Genomic DNA, 15,480 nt, shown 5'->3' with positions numbered 1-15,480 from the left:
GAACTCTAAAAGGGTGAATTTGGCGATTGAAACGCCTTTCGATTGTTCGCTGTCGGAGCGATGACCTTTCACCCGTGATGTTACAATTGGAAGCAATCCGCCATTTTCTCCACCACATTACACACACAAGTCAAATCAGCTCTCTTATTTTCCGTACCATGGAGACATCATGCCTCGTCGGTGTGTTGTCGGAGGGTGTAACAACACGATCAGGAACGGATTCAAGTTGTCTTACGAGGAGTGTGCATCGATTAGCACGGCATGCTAATTGATGTTAACATGGCAGAAATGGCAAGAATGTGTGGATAGCCTGCGACACTCAAAGCAGATGCATTTCCAACGATAAAGTCAACGAAATCACAAAGATGAGTTTTGTTGATGTTATTGACTTCTGTGCTAATCAGACATATTTGGTCACGGTATGACTGCCAGATAATCGATGCTAACATGTTATTTAGGCTAGTTTTATGTATATTTGTAGCTATATTTGCATCCAGCCTTTCCCTCCACCCACATTTAATGCCAAACAAACACTTACCAATTGACAGATTTAAGTTGCTCCAGTGGTCAAAATATGCAATCGTTGGTTAGAAGGCGATCGCCGAATAGCTTCAATAGCTATTTGCTCAATAGCTTCAGTTTCTTCTTCAATTTCGTTTTCGCTATCTGCCTCCACACTCCAACCATCCGTTTCAATACATGCGTAATCTGTTGAATCGCTTAAGCCGCTGAAATCCGAGTCTGAATCAGAGCTAATGTCGCTATATTTTGCTGTTCTATCCGCCATAGTGTTTGTATTGGCATCACTATGTGACGTCACAGGAAAATGGACGGGTGGATTTACAGATAGCGAAAATCAGGCACTTTAAAGCTTTTTTTCGGGATATTCCATGACGGGTAACATTTTGAAAAAAAATTTGAAAAATAAAATAAGCCACCGGGAACTGATTTTTATTGGTTTTAACCCTTCTGAAATTGTGATAATGTTCCCCTTTACGAGTGTCCGCCCTGAGATTGGTAGGTTGTGAGTTCAAACCCCGGTCGAGTCATACCAAAGACTATGAAAAAAATCAGACCCATTGCCTCCCTGCTTGGCACTCAGCATCAAGGGTTGGAATTGGGGGTTAAGTCACCATAAATGATTCCCGGGGCGCGGCACTGCTGCTGCCCACTGCTCCCCTCACTTCCCAGGGGGTGAACAAAGGAATGGGTCAAATGCAGAGGACACATTTCACCACACCTAGTGTGTGTGTGACAATCATTGGTACTTTAACTTTAACTTTATTTAATGACAGAAAGCGAAGAAAATACCTTTTTGGGTTGAATGTTTGTGCATGGTATCCCCTCTGAAATTGAGCTAACACGTTCTCCTGTGCTTGTAAAAAAAAAAAAACACATTTAAATGAAAGGGGAATGTAAGTTTAATATGGCAGCTTATGCCTCAAATCTGGGGCTAAACCCTGAGAGAAGGCAGTACAGCATCTGCAGGCTTTGGAGCAAGCGGTCCAGTCTGGTGGCTGTCATCTGGACCCCATCAGGTCGTATGTCCCCAGGCAGTCAGACTTGCATCCCAGGCTGTACCAGACATGCTCCTTTATTAAAGCCACAGCCTCCTCTGACCCTGCATCCAAAAAGCGGGCCCCAGAAAGAACACAAACTCACACATGGTTCCCATAGGTCACTTTGCTTATTTGTGACTTTGTGCATTTCATTCCCTTGCCGACCACATGTGCATCGGGAGCGGGAGTAACATGGAGCAAAGGGCTTTTCATCTGCTTAATGATAGCGTAGCCCGAGGAGACGGTCTGACATGCTGGCGGGGGTTGGGGGAGTGAAAAGCTGGGACACACGACAAGAATAAGGTGGATTTCCACACTTGAACTTGGCACTGTTTATATTATGTTTAACACTGGTGCAAAACACACCAGTTTTTGAAATGTCAGTACAGTCGTCCCTCCTCACATCTCGCTTAACTCTGTTGCAGATTTTTTTTTAAAGTTTGTTAAGTGTAAAATATATATTTGTGGCCTCAGTTAAATACTACATTCAGTATTATTTATGTCTTATGTGTGTTACAGCAGTTGTCCCCAACCACCGGGCCGTGGCCCAATTGGTACCGGCCCGCAGAAGAATTTTTTATTCATTTGTATTTAAAAAAATAAAAAATATTTTTATTTTTATTTTTATAAAATCAACATAAAAAACACAATATACACTTACAATTAGTGCACCAACCACAAAAACCTCCCTTTTTCATGACAAAGAAAAAAAAAAGAAGAAGAAAAAAAAAAAAAGGATTCCCCCCTCCCCGGGCCGCGGCACAAATTATTAAGCGTTGACCGGTCCGCGGATACAAAAAGGTTGGGGACCACTGTGTTACAGTGTGTCTTATTTACTATTATTTTTCAGTCCCTAAATTAAAGTTGTGTCCTGCCTCGTCATTCTGACCCAAAAGCGTGGATTAGCAGATTTATTGGCGGGGTAAAGACCTGGCTAAAGCGTTAATATATATATATATATACATATATATATATATATATATATATGTGTGTGGGAAAAATCTACTTCATCTCTACAGAACTGTTTCATGAGGGGTTCTCTCAATCGTCAGGAGATTGATGGAACCCCTCATGAAACAGTTCTGTCGGGATGAAGTAGTCTTATGATTTTTCCCACACATACATATTGCGCTTTACCACGGTATCGAGCACTATTCTCTGGTTAATCCAATTAAGATATATATATATATATATATATATATATATATATATATATATATATATATATATATATATATATATATATATATACATATTATCAGCATTACCAATAAGTGCCATATAATATGAATATGACTATAATTGACAACAATTGTGTGGTTGACATATGGAATTGTGAATTTTGGGGCATTTAAAATTAGTTTGCATTTGTAATATTTGTCGGTAAACATGTAAACAATTGATCAGATCAACTTAGATCTTTGATCTTTGTGGGTTCTTCCGAGGATGTTGTAGTCGTAATGATTTGTGCAGTCCTTTGAGACATTTGTGATTTGGGGCTATATAAATAAACATTGATTGATTGATTGATTGATCAGTTGATTAAAGTTTCATTGAAGAGTTTAATTTGAAACCTTTTTTTCATCATGAACAGGGTTATTTTTCGTTCCATCGCTGTGATGGTTGTTTTTGTTATTGTCTTAAGACTTACTATTTGAATAGTATTGTTCATGGTACGTAATTGTACATAATGTTTCTATATCACTCCTCTCTGAGCTGCCACCTTATTGTGGTAGAGGAGTTTGCGTGTCTCAATGATCCTAGGAGCTATGTTGTACCGGTAGGGTCTCCCAAGGCAAACAGGTCCTAGGTGAGGGATCAGACAAAGAGCGGCTGGAAGACTTCTATGAAGAAAACCAATGAAGATCCAGATTTCCTTCGCCCGGACACGGTTCACCGGGGCCCCCTTCTAGAGCCAGGCCCGGAGGTGGGGCACGATGGCGAGCGCCTGGTGGCCGGGCCTGTTCCCATTGGGAAACGTGGGTCCCCCCTCCAATGGGCTCACCACCCATAGCAGGGGCCATAGAGGTCGGGTCGATGTGAGCTGGGCGTCAGCCAAAGACAGGGCACTTGGCGGTCCGATCCACGGCTACAGATGCTAGCTCTTGGAACGTGGAACGTCACCAACACTGGGGGGTAAGGACCCTGAGCTAGTGCGCGAAGTAGAACAATTCCACCTGGAACCACTTCTCTCAAAAGGGGCTGGACTCTCTTCCACTCTGGCGTTGCCGGCGGTGAGAAGCAACGGGCTGGGGTAGCAATTTTTGCTGCCCCCCGGCTAAAAGCCTGCACGTTGGAGTTCAACCCAGTGGACGAAAGGGTAGCCTCCCTCCGCCTTCGGGTGGGGGGACAGGTCCTGACTGTTGTTTGTGCTTACGCACCAAATAACAGTTCTGAGTACCCACCCTTTTTGGGTACAGTCGAGGGAGTACTGGATAGAGAGTGCTTCCTCCGGGGATTCCCTTTTTCTGCTGGGGCACTTTAACACTCATGTTGGCAACGACAGTGAAACCTGGAGAGGCGTGATTGGGAAGAATGGCCACCCGGATCTGAACCAAAGTGATGTTTTGTTATTGGACTTTTTGTGCTTGTCACAGTTTGTCCATAACAAACACCATGTTCAAACATAAGGGTGTCCATATGTGCACTTGGCACCAGGACACCCTAGGCCGCAGTTCCATGATCGACTTTGTAGTTGTGTCATCAGATTTGCGGCCTCATGTTTTGGACACTCAGGGGGAAGAGAGGGGCGGAGCTTTTTACCGATCACCACCTGGTGGTGAGTTGGTTGCGAGGGTGGGGGAGGATGCTGGACGGACCTGGCAGGCCCAAACGCATTGTGAGGGTTTGCTGAGAACGTCTGGCAGAGTCTCCTGTCAGAGAAAGTTTCAATTCCCACCTCCGGAAGAACTTTGAACATGTCACGAGAAATTTGCTGGACATTGAGTCCGAGTGGATCATGTTCCGCACCTCTATTGTCAAGACGGCTGATTGCAGCTGTGGCCGCAAGGTAGTTGGTGCCTGTCGGTGGCAGTAATCTTAGAACCCGTTGGTGGACACCAGCGGTGAGGGATGCCGTCAAGCTGAAGAAGGAGTCCTATCGGGTTCTTTTGGCTCATAGGGCTCCGGAGGCAGTGGACGGGTACCGACAGGCCAAGCGGTGTGCAGCTTCAGCGGTCGCGGAGGCAAAAACTCGGACATGAGGGGAGTTCGGGGAAGCCATGGAAAACGACTTCCGGACGGCTTCAAAGCTATTCTAGGCCACCATCCGCCGCCTCAGGAAGGGGAAGCAGTACACTGTCAACACCGTGTATGTTGAGGATGGTGTTCTACTGACCTCAACTGCGGATGTTGTGGATAGGTTCAAGGAATACTTCGAAGACATCCTCAATCCCACCAACACGTCTTCCTGTGAGGAAGCGGTGCCTGGGGAATCTGTGGTGGGCTCTCTTATTTCTGGGGCTGAAGTTGCTGAGGTAGTTAAAAAGCTGCTCGGTGGCAAGGTCCCGGGGGTGGAAGAGACCCGCCCGGAGTTCCTTAAGGATCTGGATGCTGTGGGGCTGTCTTGGTCAACAAGACTCTGCAGCATCGCGTGGACATCAGGGGTGGTACCTCTGGAATGGCAGACCGCGGTGGTGGTTCCTCTCTTTAAGAAAGGGGACCGGAGGGTGTGTTCCAACTATCGTGGGATCACATTCAGGTTTATTCAGGTGTACTGGAGAGGAGGCTACGCCGGATTGTCGAACCTCGGATTCAGGAGGAACAGTATGGTTTTCGTCCTGGTCGTGGAACTACGGACCATCTCTATAGTCTCGTCAGGGTTCTTGAGGGTACATGGGAGTTTGCCCAACCAGTCTACATGTGTTTTGTGGACTTGGAGAAGGCATTCATCCGTGTACCTCTGGAAGTCCTGTGTGGAGTGCTCAGAGAGTATGGAGTATCGGACTGTCTTATTGTGGCAGTCCGCTCCCTGTATGATCAGTGCCAGAGCTTGGTCCACATTGGCGGCAGTAAGTCGGACACGTTTCCAGTGAGGGTTGGACCCCGCCCAGGCTGCCCTTTGTCACCGATTCTGTTCATAACATTTATGGACAGAATTTGTAGGCGCAGTCAAGGAGTTGAGGGGTTCCGGTTTGGTGGCCGCGGGATTAGGTCTCTGCTTTCGGGAGGTGATTTGGTCCTGATGGCTTCATCTGGCCGGGATCTTCAGCCCTCACTGGATCGGTTCGCAGTCGAGTGGGAAGCGACCGGAATTAAAATCAGCACCTCCAAGTCCGAGTCCATGGTTCTCGCCCGGAAAAGGGTGGAGTGCCATCTCCGGGTTGGGGAGGAGACCCTGCCCCAAGTGGAGGAGTTCAAGTACCTAGGAGTCCTGTTCACAAGTGGGGTAAGAGTGGATCATGAGATCGACGGGCGGGTCGGTGCGGCGTCTTCAGTAATGCGGAGGTTGTACCGATCTGTCGTGGTGAAGAAGGAGCTGAGCCGGAAGGCAAAGCTCTAAATTTACCGGTCGATCTACGTTCCCATCCTCACCTATGGTCATGAGCTTTCGGTCATGACCGAAAGGATAAGATCACGGGTACAAGCGGCCGAAATGAGTTTCCCCCGCCGTGTGGCGGGGCTCTCCCTTAGAGATAGGGTGAGAAGCTCTGCCATCCGGGAGGAGCTCAAAGTAAAGCCGCTGCTCCTCCACATTGAGAGGAGCCAGATGAGGTGGTTCGGGCATCTGGTCAGGATGCCACCCGAACGCTTCCCTAGGGAGGTGTTTAGGGCACGTCCAACCGGTAGGAGGCCACGAGGAAGACCCAGGACACGTTTGGAAGACTATCTTTCCCGGCTGGCCTGGGAACGCCTCGGGATCCCCCGGGAAGAGCTAGACAAAGTGAACGGGGCGAGGGAAGTCTGGGCTTCCCTTCTTAGGCTGCTGCCCCCGTGACCCGACCTCGGATAAGCAGAAGAAGATGGATGGATGGATGGGTTTCTATATCAAATCTTTACATACACTGTTGAGGAGTCAATGATTGGTTAACTTGTCTGTGACGTGAGCACATTGTGTTTTCTTCCCGGTCATTGGAACACTGTAAAATTAAATCCCGGCGATTATGTTTGAATTTCCGGTATATGAAGTTTTTATTGCATTTTTATATCACTTTATTTATTAAAAATAACTTATGATCTACACAATGTAGGGCTGGATAAGGAGAGCATTTGTTGCCTATTGTTTGGAACTTAAAATTGCAATTCAAGAGAGCTCCGTCTATTGACGCCGCAGCTGAGATGAGAGCATTTTCAGAGCCAGCAAATCTCACTCATATTGCCTGAAGAAGAATAACAGTAGGGTGAACGACAAAAAAGAATTTGCTCCTTGGCCTCTAGAGAAATCCTGTCTTTGCAGTCCTTCATCCCTCGGACAATCCTCACTGACCACATTACTCTCTCAGAGCAAACATCCAAAATGATATTAACATGGAAATGTAAAGAATATTAGAGTTTAGGTCACCATTTGCAGTGATTCACTTCATTCTAAAAAACATACTTACAGTGGGGCAAAAAAGTATTTAGTCAGCCACCGATTGTCCAAGTTCTCCCACTTAAAATGATGACAGAGGTCTGTAATTTTCATCATAGGTACACTTCAACTGTGAGAGACAGAATGTGAAAAAAAAAATCAAGAATTCACATTATAGGAATTTTAAAGAATGTATTTGTAAATTATGGTGGAAAATAAGTATTTGGTCAACCACTCAAAGCTCTCACTGATGGAAGGAGGTTTTGGCTCAAAATCTCACGATACATGGCCCCATTCATTCTTTCCTTAACACGGATCAATCGTCCTGTCCCCTTAGCAGAAAAACAGCCCCAAAGCATGATGTTTCCACCCCCATGCTTCACAGTAGTTATGGTGTTCTTGGGATGCAACTCAGTATTCTTCTTCCTCCAAACATGACAAGTATAGTTTATACCAAAAAGTTCTATTTTCGTTTCATCTGATCACATGACATTCTTAAACTCCTCTGCTGTATCATCCATGTATCCATTTTGGTATAAACTTAACTTGTCGTGTTTGGAGGAAGAAGAATACTGAGTTGCATCCCAAGAACACCACACCTACTGTGAATCATGGGGGTGGAAACATCATGCTTTGGGGCTGTTTTTCTGCTAAGGAGACAGGACGATTGATCCGTGCTAAGGAAAGAATGAATGGGGCCATGTATCGTGAGATTTTGAGCCAAAACCTCCTTCCATCAGTGAGAGCTTTGAATGGTTGACCAAATACTTATTTTCCACCATAATTTACAAATAAATTATTTACAATTCCTACAATGTGAATTCCTGGATTTTTTTCTTCACATACTGTCTCTCACAGGTGAAGTGTACCTATGATGAAAATTACAGACCTCTGTCATCATTTTAAGTGGGAAAACTTGTACAATCAGTGGCTGACTAAATGCTTTTTTGCACCACTGTATATATGTCTCTATAAAAATTTGAAGCTAATTATTGTTACAAGCATGATCAATATGCGTGCTTTGCTCCTTCCACAGTGATTATGTTTATCAGAGTGGGAAGAGATGCTGCAAAAAGGAAGCGCTGATAAGATTGCTTTGTTTGCATCCCGAGATAAGAAAAAATACACAAGCATAGTCAGACTGCATCACCGCTCTTGCCTGAGATCGTTGACAGAGACTAAAGGAGGCAATAAAAAAAAAAAAAGACTTAAGGGCGGGAAAGTGAAGGAACAGACCAGACGTCAACAATAAAGACGTAAAGGCCTACTGAAATGAGATTTTCTTATTTAAACGGGGATAGCAGGTCCATTCTATGTGTCATACTTGATCATTTCGCGATATTGCCATATTTTTGCTGAAAGGATTTAGTAGAGAATATTCACGATAAAGTTTGCAACTTTCGGTGCTAAGAGAAATGCCCTGCTTCTACCGGAAGTCGCAGACGATGACGTCACATGTTGATGGCTCCTCACATATTCACATTGTTTTTAACGGGAGCCTCCAACAAAAAGAGCTATTCGCACCGAAAAAACGACAATTTCCCCATTAATTTGAGCAAGGATGAAAGATTCGTGTTTGAGGATATTGATAGCGACGGACTAGAAAAAAAAAAAAAGTTAAAAAAAATACGCGATTGCATTAGGACGGATTCAGATGTTTTTAGACACATTAACTAGGATAATTCTGGGAAATCCCTTATCTTTCTGTTGTTTTGCTAGTGTTTCAGTGAGTTTAACAGTACCTGATAGTCGGAGGTGTGTGTCCACGGGTGTCGACGGCAGCTTTATGGACGGCGCACGCTCAGCTGATCTCCGGTAAGAAGCGACTTTTTACCACAATTTTCTCACCGAAACCTGCTGGTTGACTTTCGGTCGGGATCCATGTTCGCTTGACCGCTCTGATCCATAGTAAAGTTTCACCCCCGGGAATTTTAAACAAGGAATCACCGTGTGTTTGTGTGGCTAAAGGCTAAAGCTTCCCAAATCCATCTTTCTACTTTGACTTTTCCAATATTAATTGAACAAATTGCAAAAGATTCAGCAATACAGATGTCCAAAATACTGTGTAATTATGCGGTTAAAGCAGACGACTTTTACCTGTGTGTGTGTTCAGCGCTCCTATTTACTAACAGTCCGGAATGTCACACGTACACGTCATCATTATGCGACGTTTTCAGAAGAAACTCCCGGGAAATTTAAAATTGCAATTTAGTAAACTAAAAAGGCCGTATTGGCATGTGTTGCAATGTTAATATTTCATCATTGATATATAAACTATCAGACTGCGTGGTGGGTAGTAGTGGGTTTCAGTAGGTCTTTAAGTAAGGATCATTGCAAATTAATAAGTCTACCATCAAAACAAGTGTGTTTTGGATTTTTTCATAATGCCACCAGTGATGGCAAGAAGGAAAATGTGATGTTCAACATGTGAAAGATTCTGAATAATCAGTAAAATATTTTACAAAAACAATAACATGTAGCTGTGGGTATATTGGCTAATTACTAGCAGGAGTAATGCGAAGAGAAGCTCTTCTTGTCCCAAGGGTGAGTAGTTTTATTCTAATTCACTTTTATAAATTAATTAATTTATTAATCAATTGTACTCTGTACTCCAATGATGGTTCAGAATAATTCAATAATTTTTGAATGTGGTTTTATGTTTATTTAAAACTCTGGTTCGGCGGTTGAGACCGACTTGGTGGCTGTTGGGCTGTGCCTAATTTTTAAACAGAAATCCTACAACACTTGCAGCTGGCATGTTTCAATCGGCGTGGATACATTGTGATGACATGGGAGCCTTTCTTGCTTCAATAGGCGGTCGCTAAAGTGTTTATTCTCAATGTGATATGCAAATTGTGAATATGCCAAAACTAACTTTTAACTTTGGGAGAATCAGCAAAAAAATGCAATGCTAGCATGCAAATAGCCAACATGCTAATGGTTAGCATGCCCAATAGCTACCCAAAATTACCATCCATCCATCCATTTTTTACCGCTTGTCCCGTTCGGGTTCGCGGGGAGTCGCTGGAGTCTATCTCAGCTGCATTCGGGTGGAAGGCGGGATACACCCTGGATAAGTCGCCACCTCATCGCAGGGCAAACACAGTCAGATAGACAACATTTAAAATCACCACAACTGGCAAATGCTTGTGTAAATTTGTATTACATGACACAGAACCAGTCCACAATTTGAACATCCAATTACCACAAATAATTTCCAGTTTTGGAGTGGATCACACTTGCCTTCATGATGTATATCAGTGGTTCTTAACCTGGGTTCGATCGAACCCTAGGGGTTCGGTGAGTCGGCTTCAGGGGTTCGGCAAAGCCTCCGTCGCAGCGGTCAAGACACACCAGACTCATGAATAGATTATCGTGGACCCTGATTTAATTGAACAAGTTGAAAAACTTATTGGGGTGTTACCATTTAGTGGTCAATTGTACGGAATATGCACTGTACTGTGCAATCTACTAATACAAGTTTCAATCAATCAATCGTGCAAATAAAAAACGCTTCCCTATCGGCGTAGCTGCACTATAAAGTAAACATTTTAATGACAATAAAAAGGCAGTCTAAGTAAGTATTATGGATACCCCCAAACAATGTACCCTCTAATTTTCCATCTGATTTGCAAGTGTGTAATCTGTTGGGAGTTCATGCACTGTGTTGGTTCTGTAAGAACTTGGACTTTGGTGCAACTTGCTGCGAGGGTTGTTTTCCCGGAATGCAAACGAACTGGACATGGCTCGAAGGTAAATACATGATTTAATTTTACTTAAAAAAAAGGAATAAACAAAAGGAGCGCACAAGGCGGAGAACAAACTTGGCTAAGAAAACAAACACTAGCACAAAGGCAGAACTATTAACATGAAACAAAAACACTCGCGGTGACGAGAACTACGGCATGGACCGAACAAACACAAGAGATCCCACATGGGCAGAGCAAGAGATGACTGATGTCATCAGAGTAATGTCGCCAGGTCGACTACCTGGCAACTACAGGCTTAAATAATAGTGACATGATTAACAACGGGTGCGTGAGTTCAAACAAATGAGGTGGGTGAAACTAATGGTTGTCATGGAATCTAAAAGAAACCAGGGTGCGCAAAAACAGGAACTAATGGAGTCAAAAACAAAACAGATCATGACCAAACAGAATCCAGACCACAGAACATGACTGGTTCATTTTGTGCACTAGTAAAAAAAAACACATACAACTTCGTCTTGAATTTTAATAAGAAAAATAATAAAACATTGAACTTTTTACTAGATAAGGGTTTGGTGAATGTGCATATGAAACTGGTGGGGTTTGGTACCTCCAACAAGGTGAAGAACCACTGATGTAAATGTTGGAATTGATGTTTCCCTTCAATGAACCGCATCGCCGTAATGCGGTTAACTTGTGCAGCCCAGACTATGATTATGACTATTAGGGGTGTGTGAAAAAATCGATTTGAATACGAATCGAATCGTTTACGTTGTGCGATTCAGAATCGATTCTCATTTTTAAAAAAATCTATTTTTTAAAATTTTTTCTAATCAATCCAACAAACCACTACACAGCAATACCATAACAATGCAATCCAATTCCAAAACCAAACCTGACCCAGCAACACTCAGAACTGCAATAAACAGAGCAATTGAGAGGAGACACAAACACGACACAGAACAAACCAAAAGTAATGAAAAAAAAATTGATATTATCAACAACAGTATCAATATTAATTATAATTTCAGCATAGCAGTTATTAAAAATCCCTCATTGACATTATCATTAGACATTTATAAAAATAATAAAAAATAACAATAGTGTCACAGTGGCTTACACTTGCATCGCATCTCATAAGCTTGACAACTCACTGTGTCCAATATTTTCACAAAGATAAAATAAGTCATATTTTTGGTTCGTTTAATAGTTAAAACAAATTTACATTATTGCAATCAGTTGATGAAACATTGTCATTTACAACTATAAAAGCTTTTTTTTTTTTTTAAATCTACTACTCTGCTAGCATGTCAGCAGACTGGGGTAGATCCTGCTGAAATCCTATGTATTGAATGAATACAGAATCGTTTTGAATCGGAAAAATATCGTTTTTGAATCGAGAATCAAATCGGAAAAAATCGATATATTATCGAATCATGACCCCAAGAATCGATATTGAATCGAATTGTGGGACACCCAAATATTCACAGCCCTAATGACTATAAATCCTTAGATTGACTCTAGACTAGACACAAATACCTTAGTGCTAGTGTTGTCCCGATACCAATATTTTGGTAGCGGAACCGGTATAAAAATATATTTTGATACTTTTCGTTACTTTTCTCAATAAAGGTGACCACAAAAAAATTGCATTATTGGCTTTATGTTAGCAAAAAAATATATGGTACATTAAATAAAATAGTGAACATAGAACACAACTTGTCTTTTAGTATTAAGTAAGCAAACAAAGGCTTGTAACTTAGTCTGCTGACGTATGCAGTAAAATATTGTGTCATTTTCCATTCCATTAGTTTGTCAACAATATTAAGGACAAGTGGTAGAAAAGGAATTATTAATCTACTTGTTCATTTGCTGTTAATATCTTCTTACTTTCTTTTTTAACATGTTCTATCTACACTTCTGTTAAAATGTACTAATGACTTCTTCTTCTGTTTGGATGCTTTACATTAGTTTTGGATGATGCCACAAATTTGGGTATCGATGCAATACCAAGTCGTTACAGGATCATACATTGGTCATATTCAAAGTCCTCATGTGTCCAGGAACATAGAGTGGGGCAAAAAAGTATTTAGTCAGCCACCGACTGTGCTAGTTCTCCCTCTTAAAATGATGACAGAGGTCTGTAATTTTCATCATAGGTACACTTCAACTGTGAGAGACAGAATGTGAAGAAAAAAAATCCAGAAATTCACATTGTAAGAATTTTAAAGAATTTATTAGTAAATTATGGTGGAAAATAAGTATTTGGTCAACCATTCAAAGCTCTCACTGATGGAAGGAGGTTTTGGCTCAAAACCTCATGATACATGGCCCCATTCATTATTTCCTTGACACGGATTAATAGTCCTGACCCCTTAGCAGAAAAAAAGCCCCAAAGCATGATGTTTCCACCCCCATGCTTCACAGTAGGTATGGTGTTCTTGGGATGCAACTCAGTATTCTTCTTCCTCCAAACACGACGAGTTGAGTTTATACCAAAAAGTTCTATTTTGGTTTCATCTGACCACATGACATTCTCCCAATCCTCTGCTGTATCATCCATGTATCCATTTTGGTATAGACTCAACTTGTCGTGTTTGGAGGAAGAAGAATACAGCAAACCACAGCACACATTACCTGGCTTGCAAAAATTGAAATACCATCCATTAGAAAAAAGACAGCCTGCCGTTTCCTTAACTTGGATACACACGTCTATACTTTTGGCCATTCTAAGCCAGTCATTTCCAGGAGTTATCTCACCCTCTGAGAAGCTTCCATTTTACTAAAGTTTTCCAATATTGTAAAATTTTTTTACAATAAATACTACAGTAAATTTCAACATTTCTGTTGAAAAAGATTTGCGTCAGCATGCAACACATAGTCATTTTGATAGTAGGCTAAAATAGCTAATATAGACATTTAAAGACCTACTGAAACACACTACTACCGACCACGCAGTCTGATAGTTTATATATCAGACGTCGGGAACCTTTTTGGCTGAGAGAGCCAAGAAGTCAAATATTTTAAAATGTATTTACGTAAGATCCATATAATATATTTTTAACACTGAACACAACTAAATGTGTACATTTTTAAGTAAGACCAACATTTCTAGAGTATAATAGGTCTCTTATTCTTTGTAATAACGTTGTTATTCTGAAGCTAATTTAGGAGGGGGTGTGGCCTGCGGGTCTGCAGCGAAGCGGGTAGTTGCCAGGACCGGCCTCGAAATCAGCGACAGGTGTGTAAAAGGCCCACCTGGGCCTTGTTGAAGAACCCCCAAGAGGGTTAGCCCTACACTAACCAATAATTAATTCATTATTTCTTACCCTTAAAGTAACTTCTTGAACAGGTGCGGTAGAAAAAGGATGGATGGATTCAAATGCATGAGCATTTTTATATTTTTAACGTTATTTTTAACACTGTGATTACAAGTGGAATTATTCATTATTTATTGTGTTCAGCAGTGTCAGCTCAGATTTATCCGAGAGCCAGATGCAGTCATCAAAAGAGCCACATCTGGCTCGCGAGCCATAGGTTCCCTACCCCTGTTATATATCAATGATGAAATATTAACATTGCAACACATGCCAATACGGCCTTTTTAGTTTACTGAATTGCAATTTTAAATTTCCCGCGGGGTTTCTTGTTGAAAACGTCGCGGAATGATGACGTGTGCGCGTGACGTCACGGACTGTAGAGGACATATTAGCCAGCACCATTTGCGGCTAAAAGTCGTCTCTTTTCATCGCAAAATTAAAAAGTATTCTGGACATCTGTGTTGCTGAATCTTTTGCAATTTGTTCAATTAATAATGGAGAAGTCAAAGTAGAAAGATGGAGTTGGGAAGCTTTAGCCTTTAGCCACACAAACACACGGTGATTCCTTGTTTAAAATTCCCGGAGGTGAAGCTTTACTATGGATCAGAGCGGTCAAGCGAACATGGTTCCCGACCACTTGTCAACCGGCAGGTTTCGGTGAGAAAATTGTGGTAAAAAGTCGCCTCTTACCGGAGATCAGCTGAGCTTGCGCCGTCCATGCAGCTGCCGTCGACTTCCCTCAGAGACTGGCCTCAACACACCCGTGGACACACCCCTCAGACTATCAGGTACTATTTAATCTCACTAAAACACTAGCAATACAATAGAAAGATAAGGGATTTCCCAGAATTATCCTAGTAAATGTGTCTAAAAACATCTGAACCCGTCCCAATGCAATCGCCTTTTTTTTTAAACTTTTTTTTTTTTTTTTTTTTAGTCCTTTGCTATCAATATCATCATCCACGAATATTTAATCCTCGCTCAAATTAATGGGGAAATTGTCGTTTTCTCGGTCCAAATAGCTCTTGCTGCTGGAGGCTCCCATTATAAAGAATGTGAGGACGTAAGGAGCCCTCACCCTTGTGACATCATCGTCTGCGACTTCCGGTAAAGGCGAGGCTTTTTTTATCAGCACCAAAAGTTGCAAACTTTATCGTGGATGTTCTCTACTAAATCCTTTCAGCAAAAATATGGCAATATCGCGAAATGATCAAGTATGACACATAGAACGGACCTGCTATCCCCGTTTAAATAAGAAAATCGCATTTCAGTAGGCCTTTAAAACATGTGTTGCTGTCATTATAAGGCATTTAATTTTTTTGCGGCTCCATCCAGATTTGTTTTTTGTATTTTTACTTCAATATGGATCTTTGAACATTTTGGGT

Source organism: Nerophis ophidion, linkage group LG01 (assembly GCF_033978795.1).
Source record: "Nerophis ophidion isolate RoL-2023_Sa linkage group LG01, RoL_Noph_v1.0, whole genome shotgun sequence".
NCBI classification, from domain to species: domain Eukaryota; kingdom Metazoa; phylum Chordata; class Actinopteri; order Syngnathiformes; family Syngnathidae; genus Nerophis; species Nerophis ophidion.
Note: the sequence above shows the minus strand (reverse complement) of the source record.